Consider the following 15,962-nt stretch of genomic DNA (forward strand, 5'->3'; position numbering starts at 1 on the left):
CGTCAAAAGGATATTATTCAGTGTCCTTGGAATTTCAACAGTTTATTTCACATTATTGTTGTTGTCTTCAGTCCTGAGACTGGTTTGATGCAGCTCTCCATGCTACTCTATCCTGTGCAAGCTGCTTCATCTCCCAGTACGTACTGCAGCCTACATCCCTTTGAATCTGCTTAGTGTATTCATCTCTTGGTCTCCCTCTACGATTTTTAACCTCCATGCTGCCCTCCAATACAAACAAGATAAAATTTAAAAACCATTAATTTTTTTACAGAAACAATACGTAGCAAAATACATACTGATTTTATTGTGATGATGAACCACATTTGTTTAGCAAAATAAAAACTCAAACGCATGTATACATCTTTACCTCTCTTGATTGTTGAGATTTTTTCCTACAACCCTTGGTGTACTGTATACAACCTTCCAATTTTATATTGTTTGGATGGTAATTAAGATAATGGTAACTTATTTTGAAAATGTTAGAAGGGGCAGATTCCTGCAATCACATCAATGGAAACAAAAAACTTCCATTTCTGAAGTACCAAGAAATGTATAGTGACAATGCTAAATCATGGTAGGGTAAGTAATTACATTGGGAGAACACATAAGCCACATCTGTTACAAATTCCACATGGTGGTAAAGATGGGTTTCCTAACCTGAACTATACTGTAATGTGCTGATACTTGGCCTATCATTACTGAGACTACGTTAGCGCGACCTGTCTGAAATAAAACTAGTATAAAAGCCTTATTCTGGATACAGCTACTGATGATTTACTGTGACATGTAACATAGCGATTGCCCTTCGCAATTAGACCCAAGCACTGCATGAGAATAACGTCTAATTACGAACGTGATAATGTAGATAAGGTCTCATGTTCTCATTTCTCTTCAACTTTTTAAGAAATCTAAAAGACATTCATTCATAATTTCTTTCCATGGCTACGGGTGGAATTTCTAAACTGCGACGTCATAGGTTTTTTTTTTTTTTTCATAAATTGTGCAGAAAAGCTCAACACCAGAACAGTGCGTCTAACAAAAACTTATCTTATAGCTTATTAGACAAAAGCTATAACCGAACTAGTATGCTGAGTTACCCTTCCAAATACTTAATTTAACTCTAAATTAATCAGGCTTGAGTGTACTCTATGCGAAGACGCCACAGGTAGACCTAATTTTCTCACAAACAAATAAACGTCACATAAATAAATATGATCGATTCAATTATTTACAGGCTACTGCATCATTCGAAATAAAATAATCTGTAAACTGAACACAATGGGCGAACTTCCCATACGGTAGCAAATTTCATTCTACAATATATATATTGTTACACTACACCAATCAATAAAAACATTGTCGTAATGACATCAGTAAGCTAGTTACCTATATAATCCAACTATTTAACACTCACTCAATAAGATCGAACTTGTACGCACAAAACACCTACAATAACAGGCCGCACTTTACTCAAACACTTCGCAGATCACAAAAAGCTAAGCTCCCGCTCTGTTACTCCTCGACGCTCCAGTTTGTAGCCATAGCCAGCCACTGCGATAGCAGCACAGCAGCGCGCCAATCGGCCAGGATGTTAAACATTTGAGTTTTGTATCTGGTAAACGCGGAGCATTTGACCGAAACCACACAGAATAAGCTTAAACTGAAACATCGTAAAATGAATCTGTACGGTAACAGAAGAACTGGGAGAAGCAGGAATAACACAACTTGATATTCCAGACAGAAAACTTTTAGGGAGCAAGGTCACGATTGGAAAGTCTTGTGCGACTGTGGTGTGGCGGAGCGCGGCGAGGGGGGGGGGGGGGGGGCTAGACTAAAATTTTTTATACAACTGAGTTTCGAGACCTGTTATGCCATTTAAAGATGACGCAAAAAAAAACCACGGTACTATATTCCAGAGAACTGAAGGTTATCCAATTGCTTATAGAAGTGTATGAGAAATGCGCCCACCCCCCCTCGCTATCTCCTCAAACCATCCTCCTGCTGCACAATTTACTGACGAACGCAAGTGTGTAGAGTTGGCCTGGAAGAAAAACCCGAGTAGACCGAACCAACTAGTTCTGGTGATAGGAAAACAGCCCGCTAGACTAAAATTTTTTATACAACTGAGTTTCGAGACCTGTTATGCCATTTAAAGATGACGCAAAAAAAAAAACCACGGTACTATATTCCAGAGAACTGAAGGTTATCCAATTGCTTATAGAAGTGTATGAGAAATGCGCCCACCCCCCCTCGCTATCTCCTCAAACCATCCTCCTGCTGCACAATTTACTGACGAAAGCAAGTGTGTAGAGTTGGCCTGGAAGAAAAACCCGAGAAGACCGAACCAACTAGTTCTGGTGATAGGAAAACAGCCCATTCTGAGAGAATGAAAGTAAAATGACCACACACCCGAAAAGAAAATGTTGTCGTACAGGAGTTTATATTTTTAGTATACTTGTTTCCAAATTTGTCAGTTAACTTTCATGTAACATGATTACTAAGAATTCGTAACTGGCAAGGGATTCTATAAATTACAAACTATGTTTAACACAAGGTACTCTTCAGTTGCTTGCGCATGAGTACATGCAATGCTCATCTGGATGAACTTAAGGTCTGATCCATTGCAGAAAATATTCCAGCCAGGAAAAGGTGAATATAAATAAATGAAATTCACAAGTTGACCGTACCTGTGGTCAACAAAAAAATCCGACATGCTTCGTGAATCTATGGGTAGAACTGGCAAACCGTGAGAAGGTGAGTAGGGTAACATAGAAAAGAAAAGATCTTTTAAAAAAACTGATTTCGCGAATGTAGTTGGTAGCGACACAAAGAATCAGAATTCCCCTCATAACACATTCGCTGGGCCACCGTCCGCAGAACTGTTGTCACACTCATAGTGCTAAGTGAAATACTGGGCAAAAGTAACTACACTGTACGATTTTAAATTGAGTAAAGTATCACTTCATTAAATTTGTGATGATTTGTTGGTGTTATAGTTCTTAAATCAATCGTATGGCAAATATACTTTTCAGTTTTCGAATGAATGATTTTCAAGTGCTGCATTTCTCTGAGACGCAATTTCTTGAAAGTTACGCTAAAGGGAAATACTAAGAACAGATACTATTTGCTTTTCTTTCTGTGGCTTTTCGCCTGAAGGCTTACAGCTGAAACAAAGATATAAATAAATTGCACTGGTCAAAAATGAAAATTTTAAATAAATAATTCCAGCTGATTCTTGTGTACTTGCATCTGCCGAATCCAAAAATGAATTCAGAAATGGTCCATCAACCACCATTTATTTTGTAAAAAAAGACTCATCTTTATTAACGTAAGCCGCTAAACGCAGTGATGACAAACCCAGAATTGCCTGGGCTTTCATTTTGTCACCAATACCAAAAATTAACTGTGTTTGTAGTCACGTATCGAAAAAAAAAAATCATTTTCATGTATTCCTGAAAACACCTTGGAAATTATGAAACAGTTGTACAGAGCAACATGCATAATGTACAAATGTTTAAGAACAGTTTCCAAATGAAAGATCCCGAACAGTTACTAAACGCTAGGCGCAGCTGCTTTCGCGTGTCCACAATGCCATTTTTTAAACGTCTCTGTGGCTACGCCCCTTCATAGCTATAGAGCTTACTAATGTTTTCGTCCACAGCCGTTAGCTCTTCGCAGACGCAAAGCGTCAAAAGAGCTGCCAGATGTCAGGGATTTCCTCAACTTGACTCGACTGTAGGGGCGTCTCAGTGATAAAGAATAAACGCACTAAAACTTGATGCCTGATGCGACATTTCTTCACGTATCTCAGTGTTTACGACGTCATATCTCTTGAACTATGTGTCGTACAGTGATATATTTGTGTAGGTACATTCAGAGGCGTATCTGGACACTACCAGCGATATATGGTGCGATTACAATTAGTAACAAAGAAGTAATAAATTTAAATGTCATACAAGATTCGGCAGTTTTTCACGCATCTCATTGTTCATGTCTTGTCTCCTGAAGTGTGGTACCATGATATAATTTTGTATGTGCATTTAGCGGCATATGTGGATACTGCCTGCGAAATTTATTACGAATACAGTTTGTGGCATAGAAGTAGTTCACTTAAACGTCAAGTATAATGCAGTAGTTTTTATGCATCCCATTGTTTATGACGTCATATTACCTCCTGAACTATGATAGGTAGGTGGTTCTTACCCCCACAGCGATTGTTAGGGGACAGTAAGGGATATGTGTAAAAGTTTGGTTGAAATCGGTCCTGTGGTTTAGGTATCGAACACACACACACACACACACACACAAAAGCATACATGGATGCATCCATTTTCGTAATATGTATAGATTTTATTGAACTGGGTAGAAAATAGACACTTCGCTTTACGTGATTTTTGTCTGTGACTTCAGCAATGACAACAATCTACAACTTGGCCTCATAACAATGGTTTCCCGCCCAGGCTAAAAATTGCTCCAACGACTACTGTGCGCAACAGAATTAAAGGAACATTTTTTCGACGCCTCCTAATTCCCACCTATTGCGACGGCTTAAGTTCGAAATTTGTCTCAAAGGTGTGTACAACCTTCCCCTGCAAAAGCGTGGTGCCCTGCGACGTCAGCATAGGGCTCGACGACACTTCGAACAACGAAGTGTCGGCACAAGCGAAAAAAAGGCCGCAACTCAGAAGTTCATGTGACTCATAAGGAGGGTTAATGATGTCACATTGACCCAAAATTTCATCACTAGAGACCGCATTAATGCATTTGCATGCTGTATATGCATTTGCATATTTGGCTCTTTTTCACTGGTTGTTGCATATTTTAACTAAAAACTAGTGACGATGCGTATTTCCGTTCTATGTTTACAATATTTTAAAAACTTAGACGGGCAGTCCCTAAATCGATCTAGGTTTGATGTCTCACAGATTGACCGCGACCTAGAATTGCGTGCAATCATTAACCGAGAGGCCACTTCCTAGCGAAATCATTACAGAAGAGGAACAGGAACAGGCAAGCGTAGTCAATGCCCCTGCGCCCGCGCCCCCCCCCCCCCCTGGTGAAGCCCCACCCCCGTTATGCCCCACCCCCGTTATACCGTACACGCCGGCAACAATTAAACTACGCAAGCTTTTAGTCGCACGTCCATTGTTTCAGTTTAGCTTTCTATTTGCTTGTACACAGTTGAACGTGTTTACGACGTGTAGTGTGCCGTGCCGCCCGGAAAATGAAACGTCGTTTCGTGGATAGCTGAACATTCTGGAACATTTCCATATGACGGAATTGTTTTATATTGTCGAGTTTGCGAGGAAAACGTACCGCGCAAAAAAAAAAAAAAAAGTTTCAAACAGACCAGCTTGTCAAGACAAGTCTTCATATCGCAGGAATGCAGAAGAATGGACCACGACAACAACTTCTGACAACAGCAAGTTGCAGTAGCAGGGATTTGTTCAACTGTAGCCAGAAAATTCGGTTTAACATGGATCTATGTGAAGCATTCATTGCAAGCAATATTCCTCTTCACAAACTAAACCCTACCCTCTAAGGTTTCCTTCGCAAATATTTCTTAAATCAAAATATACCACATGAATCAACACTGCGTAAACATTACATACCAACAATTTACGTAAGTGTTCCGGAAGAAATACGCAATGAACTTGAATACAGCATTATCTGGAGCTCAGTTGACGAAACTACAGACACTGGTGGCCGTTACATTGCAAATTTAATTGTTGGTACTTTAAACGAAGGCCCTTCATCTTCGTATTTAGTGGTCTGCAGATAACTTGAAAAAGTAAATCATTCAATGATCGCCAGATTTGTGAATGAGGGTATTAGAAAAATAACCATTGTGCCAAATGGATAGTTAATTATTATTAGTGGGACAGATGAACATTTACCAGAAACAATAAGTGCCAACATAGCACCCAAATTCCAATACTGGCCACTTACCTCAGTTGGTGTAGAACGGTCCTTTTCTGCTTCTAAAAGCGTTTTGAGTGATCGAAGACACAATCTTACTACCGAACATTTGAAACAGTACTTGGTCGTTTATGTCTACAACAGTAGAAAAATGTAAAATAAATTGTAAATGATGCCTTCGTCCAATAGTATTAATTAAAAGTTAATGCTGCTCAAAAAATTCATGATTGTATGTAGATTTTTAATAAAATATTACGGAGTTCTTGAGCATGCCCCTCTGCGTGCGACATATCTCGAAGTTGATCCTCTACGTATCGACTGTTTCGCTGCGACTCATTCGCATCGCATCCGCTTGTTAACAACAACAGCATAGAATGAACAATTCTTGAAACACGGTATGCATCCCCAATTTGCAAATTTTTAGAATATAGTCCCAGAAAGGCCCTCTTCCTAACCTCTACCAGAAAGTATTCAGAAAATGACATCAGCGTTCTAAATGCACCGATTTTTCGGGTGGCCGGCGCTCTTCCTCGTAATTGATAGGCACAGGTTCAACTTCGATATATAATACACGCAGTAACTATCATGTTCATTTATTATTTGATCTTTCATATTTCGACAAGTTTCATGCATTTTAAGAGTTTTTCAAGCATATTTGCATTCATATTTTAAGGGGCTCCGTAAAGTCTCAAAATCATGAAAAGTTCAATTTTTACTTTTTTGCGTTTTCTGAATCTGCAGACTATTACCTTTAAATAGATATATAATTTATTCAATTCCGAAGACTACAACTATTTTTAAATTTTTTTTGAAATGTGTTCTACATGGGCGTGACCCACTGTGGCGCTGTTAAACCGCTGTCAAGTGGTGCTATTATTAACGTCCGTGTTCATCAGATACATTTTAGTGATGTGAGATAAAGTATATGTTGTGGCTAACCTGTGATGGTTCAATATATATCGCTGGTGTGATTGTCGATTGTTTCATGTTTATTTACTCTGTCGTTATCTCGAAAATATTCGTAATTAATTCTGTTTCTTGAGTCTCTGTTTTGTTGAAGTATAATAATGAGCAAAAGTAAAGTTGTTAGAAATCCTCTGAAGGCTTTTAAGAAAAGGAGAAATGTTGGAAAGCCAAAGGTATGTGTTATTACTGTAAACAATAAAGACGATAACCAAGTGAGTGAACCTAACCTCTCAAGTACACCTGCCCATAGCAGTCAAAGTGGGAAAGAAAATACTTCACAGAAGAAGCTTGGTTCAATGAGTGAAAACTATGAATGTTTTATGGGCGAATCGGATGTGAATGAAATATTTGATATGTCGGTTTTCAAAGCAATTTTTTCAAACTGTGTAAGATGTATTCATTGTAGTGAAGTTGGTCTGGAACTCTACATAATAAAGCACGTAGGACTTGCTAGTGAAATACAACTGAAATGTGATAAGTGTTCATACATGACCACCTTTTGGAACAGTGTTGCAGTAACTGCAACTGAAGAAAATGGTAGCAAAATCTATGAACACAACATTAGATTTGTTTATTCCTTGCGTTCAGTTGGTAAGGGTGCTACTGCAGGTGCAATTTTCTGTGGCATCATGAATCTTCCAAATCCCCCAACCAAGTTTACGACCTATAATAAATTAATAGGGTCTAAAGTAGAAGATGTCTGTATAGAATCTATGAAGAACGCTGTGGAAGAAGCAGTAATGGAAAATAATGGTAACAGAGATTTGACTGCAGCGTTCGATGGTACCTGGCATAAACGGGGACACACATCTCTTCATGGTGTAGTATCTGCCACCAGTATGTATACAGGGAAAGTTTTAGATGTAGCAGTAATATCAAAGTATTGTAGATGTCCACAAAAATGTAAAGGTACACATGAAAATAATTGCAAAGCTAACTATAGTGGCAGTAGTGGAGGAATGGAAGTGGCTGGTGTTTCCAGTATATTCCAGCGTTCTGAGGCGTGTGATAAAGTGCGATATGTTAATTACCTTGGTGACGGTGATTCTAAAAGTTTCAAACATGTTCAAGGACTGAAGCCCTATGGTGATGATGTTGTAGTGCAGAAATTTGAGTGTATTGGACATGTACAGAAGCGAATGGGAACAAGACTTCGGCGACTGAAAGGTTCGTACAAAAAACAAAAACTCAGTGATGGTAAAGGGTTGGATGGGAAGGGAAGGTTAACTGACAGTGTAATTGACAAAATACAGAGCTATTATGGAATGGCTATTAGGCAAAATACACAAAGTGTCGACGAAATGAAGAAGGCTGTTTGGGCTCTTTTTTTTTCATACTTCTTCAACCGATGAAAATCCCCAACATGGCTTGTGTCCCAAAGAAGAAGACAGTTGGTGTAAATATAACAAAGGATTGCTAACTGGTGAAGTGTACACTCATAAGCATAGTCTGCCTCATGCAATAATGGAGGTGATAAAACCTATTTTCAGAGACTTAGCAGCACCTGAACGTTGAAAAAGTGTATTCACGGAAAAACTCAAAACCCCAATGAAAGTGTAAATAGTGTTATATGGTCGAGAATCCCCAAGACTGTATTTGTTGGAATAGAAACACTTCACTTTGGTGTGTATGATGCTGTTGCGACTTTCAATGATGGCAACATTGTAAGGTGCAAGGTATTTAGAAATATGGGAATGAAGATAGGTTCTAACATGGTACGAGCCATGCTTGCTTTAGACAAGGAACGCCTTCGGGCTGCAGACAGGGCTGTAAAGAGTCTAGAAATACAAGCAAGAGTAAACAGGAGGAGGAACAAGAGGAAGCTGGAGGAGGAGTTTGCAGAGGATGAAGATAATCCATCCTATGGACCTGGAATGCACTAAAAATTTAATCCAATCTTTGTGGCTCGATTCCCAAAACTTTTATTTTCTCATACTAATTACATGTTTTCTAAGGATCTTCCAAACATATTTGTTTCAAACTTTCAGTAAATGTTACACAGTACCTTCTGCATAATTTAACACAGCCTTTTTCCAAAAAACTGTATAGTTTTGAATATATAAATAAAAAATTGCAAAAAAATGTTGTGAATTTTCATTACAATTGAAAAAAAATCATCTTTAATAACTGAACTAAAATTTTGTAAAATCCCTGTGTTAAGTTGTAGCCCATATTCCAATAAATAATCTGTAAAAAGTTCAACTTCCTACCTCAAATACTTTGTGAGGAAAGATGTAATTTATAAGCGTTATTTTAACATTGCAAGTATAGGGCGTTCCGGAGCCCCTTAAGGTTTTTAATGCATATAATCCGGCCTATATTCATCACAATTGTGCCCAATGCTGCTGTGGACATGTAACACGATCTTAAGGCAGCCACACCCGCCTCTTGCATTTCACTACTTCTTTTGACGCCTCTGCAATGGAGGTAGAACTGCGACACCCAACGTCGAAATTATGCAGTTTTCTTAAGAGTAGCTGAGGAAAACATCCCAAATACATCGCCGCTCAGAACTGGCAGGTAAAGACCGAAAGTGGTGGCAAAAGGGGCGTCAATGAAATGAAACGAAATGTCGTGTGGCTAGGGCCTCCTGTCGGGTAGACCGTTCACCACCATGCGGTGGGGTTGAAATGATGATGATTAGGACAACACAACACCCAGTCCCTGAGCGGAGAAAATCTCTGACCCAGCCGGGAATCGAACCCGGGACCTTAGGATTGACATTCCGTCACGCTGACAACTCAACTACCAGGGCCGGATAGGGGTATCAATGAAACCACCCCTTTCCCTCGGGCGTTGATACAAATTCCACGGTCTAAAACGACAACTTTGATGAGTATCAAAGACAGTACGTCCCATCGAAGCTTCGTTGCCGTCAAGCGTATCTTCAGTTTCCTTGAACGAGATGAATGCGCCTCAGGACGGTATCTTTGATGAGCATCAAAGACAGTTTCTTTCATCGAAGCTTCGTGGCCGTCAAGTATATCTTCAGTTTTCTTGAACAATACGAACCCATCGTCTATCTGCGCCTCAGGGAGGTTGTGGGTGATTCATACGGAGGACGTGGACGACGTTTTTACGCTTTTGTCTTCTTGATGGATCAAATGGCTCTGAGCACCATGGGACTTAATATCTGAGGTCATCAGTCCCCTAGATCTTAGAACTACTTAAACCTAACTAACCTAAGAACATCACACACACCCATGCCCGAGGCAGGATTCGAACCTGGTCGCGTGGTTCCAGACTGAAGCGCCTAGAGCCCTCGGCCATAGCGGACTGCTTCTTCTTGATGCAGGGCCATAATCCTTGACTTCATGTGAGACATCCGACAAGCGACAAAGGATATGGTACGGCCCAAAGTAGCACTGTAGTAACCTTCGCGATGGTCCTACTTTCTGCAAAAACGCAAAAATCTATATCAAGTCTCTTGGACTGTATCTCATTGGCCAGTGCTTGGCGTTATAGCACTTTCGGTTGGTCTTTCTTCTGGGTGTGTAGAATTAATAAGTGAGTGTACGCCTAGCTTCTTCGGTCCTGTTGACGAAATGTTTCACATAGTCTTCCTGACTGTCGTCAGACTGAACGGGAACAGCATATCAACTGTCGTTTTGGCCTCACAATCATGAAGCAGAAAAAGTAGTATGAAGCCTGTAGTCTTGCTTCACTGTATGTGAATGTCATGATAAGCAAACTCTTTGTTTAGCATCAATGTGCATCGAGAGCATATCTCCCAAAATCTTATTAAAGCTTTTTTGTTATGAGGCTATTTTCCTGTGGATGTTAGGCAGTTGTCATGCTGTGAGGTCTGTCTCCTAGCTGAATAGTCAGCATGGTCATGGTTCGATTCTTGGCCAGGTGGGAGGTTTAATCCGCTCGGGGACTGGATGGTGTGTTGTCCTCATCATCGTCGACGCGCAAGTCACCGAATCGGCGTCAAATAAAAACACTTGGGCCAGGTGGTGGAATAAGCCAGATGGGGTGTCCCGGCCGGAAATGCCGTATGGTCATTCTATTTTGTCCTGTGAGTGATGTCGCAAAGTGAAATTACTTCAGATACTAGTCTCGTATGCAAAACGTTTCCACTATCAGAGATCATCACACAGGTTGCTCCGTGCTTCAAAATGATATATTCTACAAGGAGCTTTGCAATTTCCAGAGCTTCAGCAGTTGGCGCAGCTTTGGTTACAACATGGCAGGTGAGGTAGTCAATGCAGACTATTATCTGCGATTCCTGTTCATCGACTTCGGGATCCTCCCCAAGAGGTCGATTCCAATTCGGTGGAATGGTGGCGCTATAGGTGGAATTGGTTCCAGATGCCCCGGACACAACTGTGGTACATCCTTCCGTTGGCGGCAGTCCATATAGCGGTTCAAATAGTATCTAATGAATTGGTAGAGACCTGGCTAGTGATACCTGTGTCTCATTCTATTTCGAGTGTCAACAAATCCAAGGTGACCAGATGTTGGGAGCGTCATGGAAATATTTCAGGATAGCTGTCTGTAGATGAGCTGGGACGAAAGCATCGATTTCTGCGCTGTTGGACCATAGTTCTTCTTATAAAATGCTCCATTATTAATTGGAATTCTCCTGTTGTAGGGTTCCTTATTCTTAAAGGTTTCTAAGGTTTTCAACAATTCTGGATCTTCCCCTGTTTAGTAGTTATCTCATTTAATGCAGCGATGACAGAGATTTTCTCCACAGTACTATGTTCCGGTCTGCTGCTCGTGGTCTCGCGGTAGCGTTCTCGCTTCCTCGCACGGGGTCCTCAGTTCGATTCCCGCCTCGAGATGACTGGGTGTTGTTGTGTCATCTTCATCATCATCATTCATTCCCATCACGGTTGGAGGAAGGCAATGGCAAACCACCTCAACTAGTACCTTGCCTAGTAAAGCGGTGTGGGTCTCCCGCATCGTTCCTCTACGCACTGTAAAGAAGCATGGGATTTCATTCCATTCCACTATGTTCCGCCAAAGGATTCCTTGAAATGCAGTCGATATCCTTGTGTTTGCTTTTGTATACCGTTGTGATGTCATACTGCCGGCAGGGGTGGTCGAGCAGTTCTAGGCGCTTCCGTCTGGAACCGCGCGACCGCTACGGTCGCAGGTTCGAATACTGCCTTGGGCATGGATGTGTGTGATGTCCTTAGGTTAGTTAGGTTTAAGTAGTTCTAAGTTGTAGGTGACTGATGACTTCAGATGTTAAATCCCATAGTGCTCAGAGACATTTGATGTCGTACTCCTGAAGCCTCAGTGTCCATCTCGCCATTTGAACCGACAGGTCCTTAAGGCAAGTCAGGTAGGAGAATGGTGGTCCATCACAAAAGTGAATTCTTCGCCAAATAAATACGACAGGAATTTGATGTTGGCACAAACAACTATACAGCACTCTTTCTCCATTGGACTTCGAGAGTACTATGGATGCGTTAGCTGCCACATTTGTGGCATTTTCCTGAATAGAACTGCACCTGTTCCAAAAACACACCAGTAGGGACATGGCGGCACGGACCCACTTTTGAAATCAAATTGACGTGAAACTTAATTAAATCGATCAATTAATTACCCCCAGATGACGTCATGTCATTTCCTCAGCCGACACGTGGGTCCACAACCCTCCACCTCCCCCACCTACCCTATTTGCAGGACTTTCGAATTTTCACGGGAATTTCTTTGATCCAGGGCTGTGCTGACGTCCCACCCCAGCCCTCACCTGGGAATTGATGGGAAATTAAAAATTACGGTTCCCTTTTTAGGACGTGAACTGTGGTCCTTCTGGACAGAAAGCCTAAGTGTAGTCCCCAACACATGAACTGTCCAGATGCAGGAGAGGAAGGTTAGGTTAGTGTACTTTCTTTATTGTGCTTGGGAAACTAATGTAATGATCGGTTCTAATTATGTAATTAATCATAAAGATCTGTCCTAATTAGACAATTATATGCATATCACCACACAAGGAGTGCCTAAAATCGCAATACAGTTAAAAACTTGACGATGCCATACATCTGGTGTTATCTTGATCGGAAAAAAATTTCCCAGTATCACTCAAAGCTAATGGCAGATGTACTCAAACTCTACCATTCACCTACGAGCTGGTGGGAAAAATGAAGGAATGGGAGGTATTGTCTTAATTTTTGGTGGGAATTGTGTTCAACTGACGAGATGCTGGTGTTGGACAGAGAGGAGTTGAATAAGTGTATTACCTGTAAGCATACAGTTGAGAGCAGTATCTATCGCTGTTTGAAGTCAGAGTTCGCTAAGATGCCTGTTCGACAATCAACCTGCAGCCCAGGTGCTCGAAATTCTGGAAGGCCAATAAACGCTACCATAACTAATGGAAAATGCTTCACTGTTCCATTACACATCGAAAGTGCGGTGAAAAAAACCAACACCCATAACAACACATGTACTGGGGATTGTGAAATATTGTACTAACACAACTACTGCAAAAATCGACCCTAGAATATTACATCAGGGGAGACGGACGACGGTTGTACCTGTGTCCTCCTCGATGAGTAGTCACACACTAATCAACTTAGACGCAGTCTTACCCGCACCCCCTACCACTCGTCAACCGTCCCTCTCCTCACTGTAAGGCCTTGTCACTGATGGTCCACAAAACGATCCTGCTGGTGGCATTGATTACTGTCTCCAGTCAGCGGAAACCAGTCACAGATAGACAAAATGTACTTCTCGGAAAGCCTGGACCCTCTGCATCAACAACGAAATTCTGGATAACTCTCTAGATTGCTTTTTAAAACGTCTCCTGCGCGTTGAAGAGGCAGCTGCCACCGCCTATGCCAGCTGCAGCCCCCCCCCCTCCCCCCCAAGCTATCTCGGGACAGAGTCTTCAACCACCTATGGTTAGACCAGACTCCCGCAAATCTGCTGGCAGAGTCTGCAGTACAATTCGTCCCCAACGAGCACATGGCTGGGCGGTTAGCACTATTGATAGTGATACAAGCTACCCATATACAATAGACCGGGATACCAACATCCCTCAGAACAAAGCGATAAAACTGACAGCCATCCTGACCGTGGGTTGTTTATCTAAAGTGCCAAACGGACAGCTCCGACGTCCTATGGAACACGCCCCCACACCTCCAGTAGCTCCACCCGCAAGCGCGCGCCGTTCTGAGGGGAAAAACACTTCACAGTCACAGTTGTATTTAACGTCACTGCACCTCCTATAAGCGAGAATCTATGAAATAGGAAAACACAATTGCTGTGATAATAAATGTCCTTTTGCCACGAAAATAGGCGCAGTCGTTTTTCCTTTAGTTTTATGAGTAAAGCGGTATAGTTTTGAGAGAACTATCTACATCCAAGCTCTTGTAAGATTTTATCACATCTCTCTCTCCCAATATATCGAAAAACAAATACCATCTGCATGTTCACATGGAGCATGTTGCATATACAAGTATCGCTCCATTGGAGCAGGTGGTCAGTGGTCGAAATTGCTTGCACAGATCTGTGTAAAGATTTGTCGACTGTACTAGAGGAAGACCGCCGGCCGAAGTGGCAGAGCGGTTCTAGGCGCTACAGTCAGGTTCGAATCCTGCCTCGGGCGTGGATGTGTGTGATGTCCTTAGATTAGTTAGGTTTAAGTAGTTCTAAGTTCTAGGGGACTGGTGACCTCAGCAGTTAAGTCCCATAGTGCTCAGAGCCATTTGAGCCATTTTTTGGAGGAAGACCGTATCCAACAGACTGTCAATCACAAGAGAGGGATCCCATGTTGTCCTTTCATAAGCAGTTTATTACATTGTTTTTCAGTTGCAACACATCTAAGCAATGTGTTTACTACAACTTTGTACACCGCCATACACTTTGTTTTTCTACAATGACTTCCGGGTATTTGTTAGATGATAAACTGACATTAACACATTTCGATCCAATGGCTTGCGTTTTAGATCCATAGATTGAATACTTCAACAAATACGTCTCCAGATCTCAATGATCACAGAATGTGCTTTTGGAGGATGCGAATTGAAGCTTCACCAGAATTTGCTGACGATTTTGTGTAATATAAATGTTCTCCGCAGCACTTTCAATGACTTACAAGCATCACCGACTGTCGATGAGCAACATGAATAAAACATCGACCGTTCTACACAAGGCACTTGTCAGAAAGGACAGAAATTTAACACACCTTCAAATGAAGCTGCCCAAACGAGATAACTTTGAAAACATTTTTTCGTATAATAAAACACAATTTTCATGTGTTTCTCAGCTATGCTACTTCATCTTTATTATAGATTCTCGTTTTAAGACAATGAAAGAAATAAGAAGAGATAAATGAGATGCATTTTGTTTATAATTCCGCTCCCACCTCATTACATAACTTGTCCAAAATGAAACAGTTAAGGTTATAGTTGTTTCGGTGGTTCCATAAAGGACGTCAACTAAACACAGCTGCTATTAAAGCTTCCGCTGATACAATTTTCTCCACAAAACAACAAAATAAACACAAGAGCCAGCAACAGTACTGACGCTGCTACCCGCAGGGACAGCCGAATGCGCCAGTGTTGCCCGACGGCAAACGGAGTCACTCGAAAGGTGTGATCCCAGATGTTCGATTCGCTCAGCGCCGCCATGCTTGCAGCGCCACTATAATCACAGTACTGGCTGCGCCTACGAGATAGACAGGCCGCGGCGCGTACGTCACGAAGGTAGGCCTGACCTCGCTCCGCACGCTCATCTCAGCAGAGGAGGAGGATATTAGTGTTTAACGTCCCGTCGACAACGAGGTCATTAGAGACGGAGCGCAAGCTCGGGTGAGGGAAGGATGGGAAAGGAAATCGGCCGTGCCCTTTCAAAGGAACCATCCCGGCATTTGCCTGAAGCGATTTAGGGAAATCACGGAAAACCTAAATCAGGATGGCCGGAGACGGGATTGAACCGTCGTCCTCCTGAATGCGAGTCCAGTGTGCTAACCACTGCGCCACCTCGCTCGGTCTCAACTCAGCAGACAGAATACGTTTCTACACCTGTTAACTCGTAACTGGGTGGGTACGTGCAAACAGAATTGTATCTTCTACTAGAATTCGATATTATGGGGTCTTACTGTCGTTAGTCCCACAATG

General features: G+C 41.7%; 1 protein-coding gene across 4 annotated transcripts in view; it reads right to left on the reverse strand.

Moving 5' to 3' along the window:
- Positions 1–1,550, reverse strand: part of LOC126259621 (protein maelstrom homolog) — a 100,760-nt gene extending 99,210 nt beyond the window's left edge. For 2 of the 4 annotated variants that reach the window (XM_049956535.1, XM_049956539.1), the window contains exon 1: positions 1,387–1,550. The gene's annotated coding sequence lies outside the window, so the exon portion shown is untranslated. The remainder of the gene's footprint in view (positions 1–1,386) is intronic. The other 2 variants (XM_049956536.1, XM_049956538.1) reach the window with 2 other exon arrangements.
- Between the last annotated feature and the right edge of the window lie 14,412 nt (positions 1,551–15,962).

The sequence above is a fragment of the Schistocerca nitens genome, chromosome 5, assembly GCF_023898315.1.
Source record: "Schistocerca nitens isolate TAMUIC-IGC-003100 chromosome 5, iqSchNite1.1, whole genome shotgun sequence".
Taxonomy (NCBI): Eukaryota; Metazoa; Arthropoda; class Insecta; order Orthoptera; family Acrididae; genus Schistocerca; species Schistocerca nitens.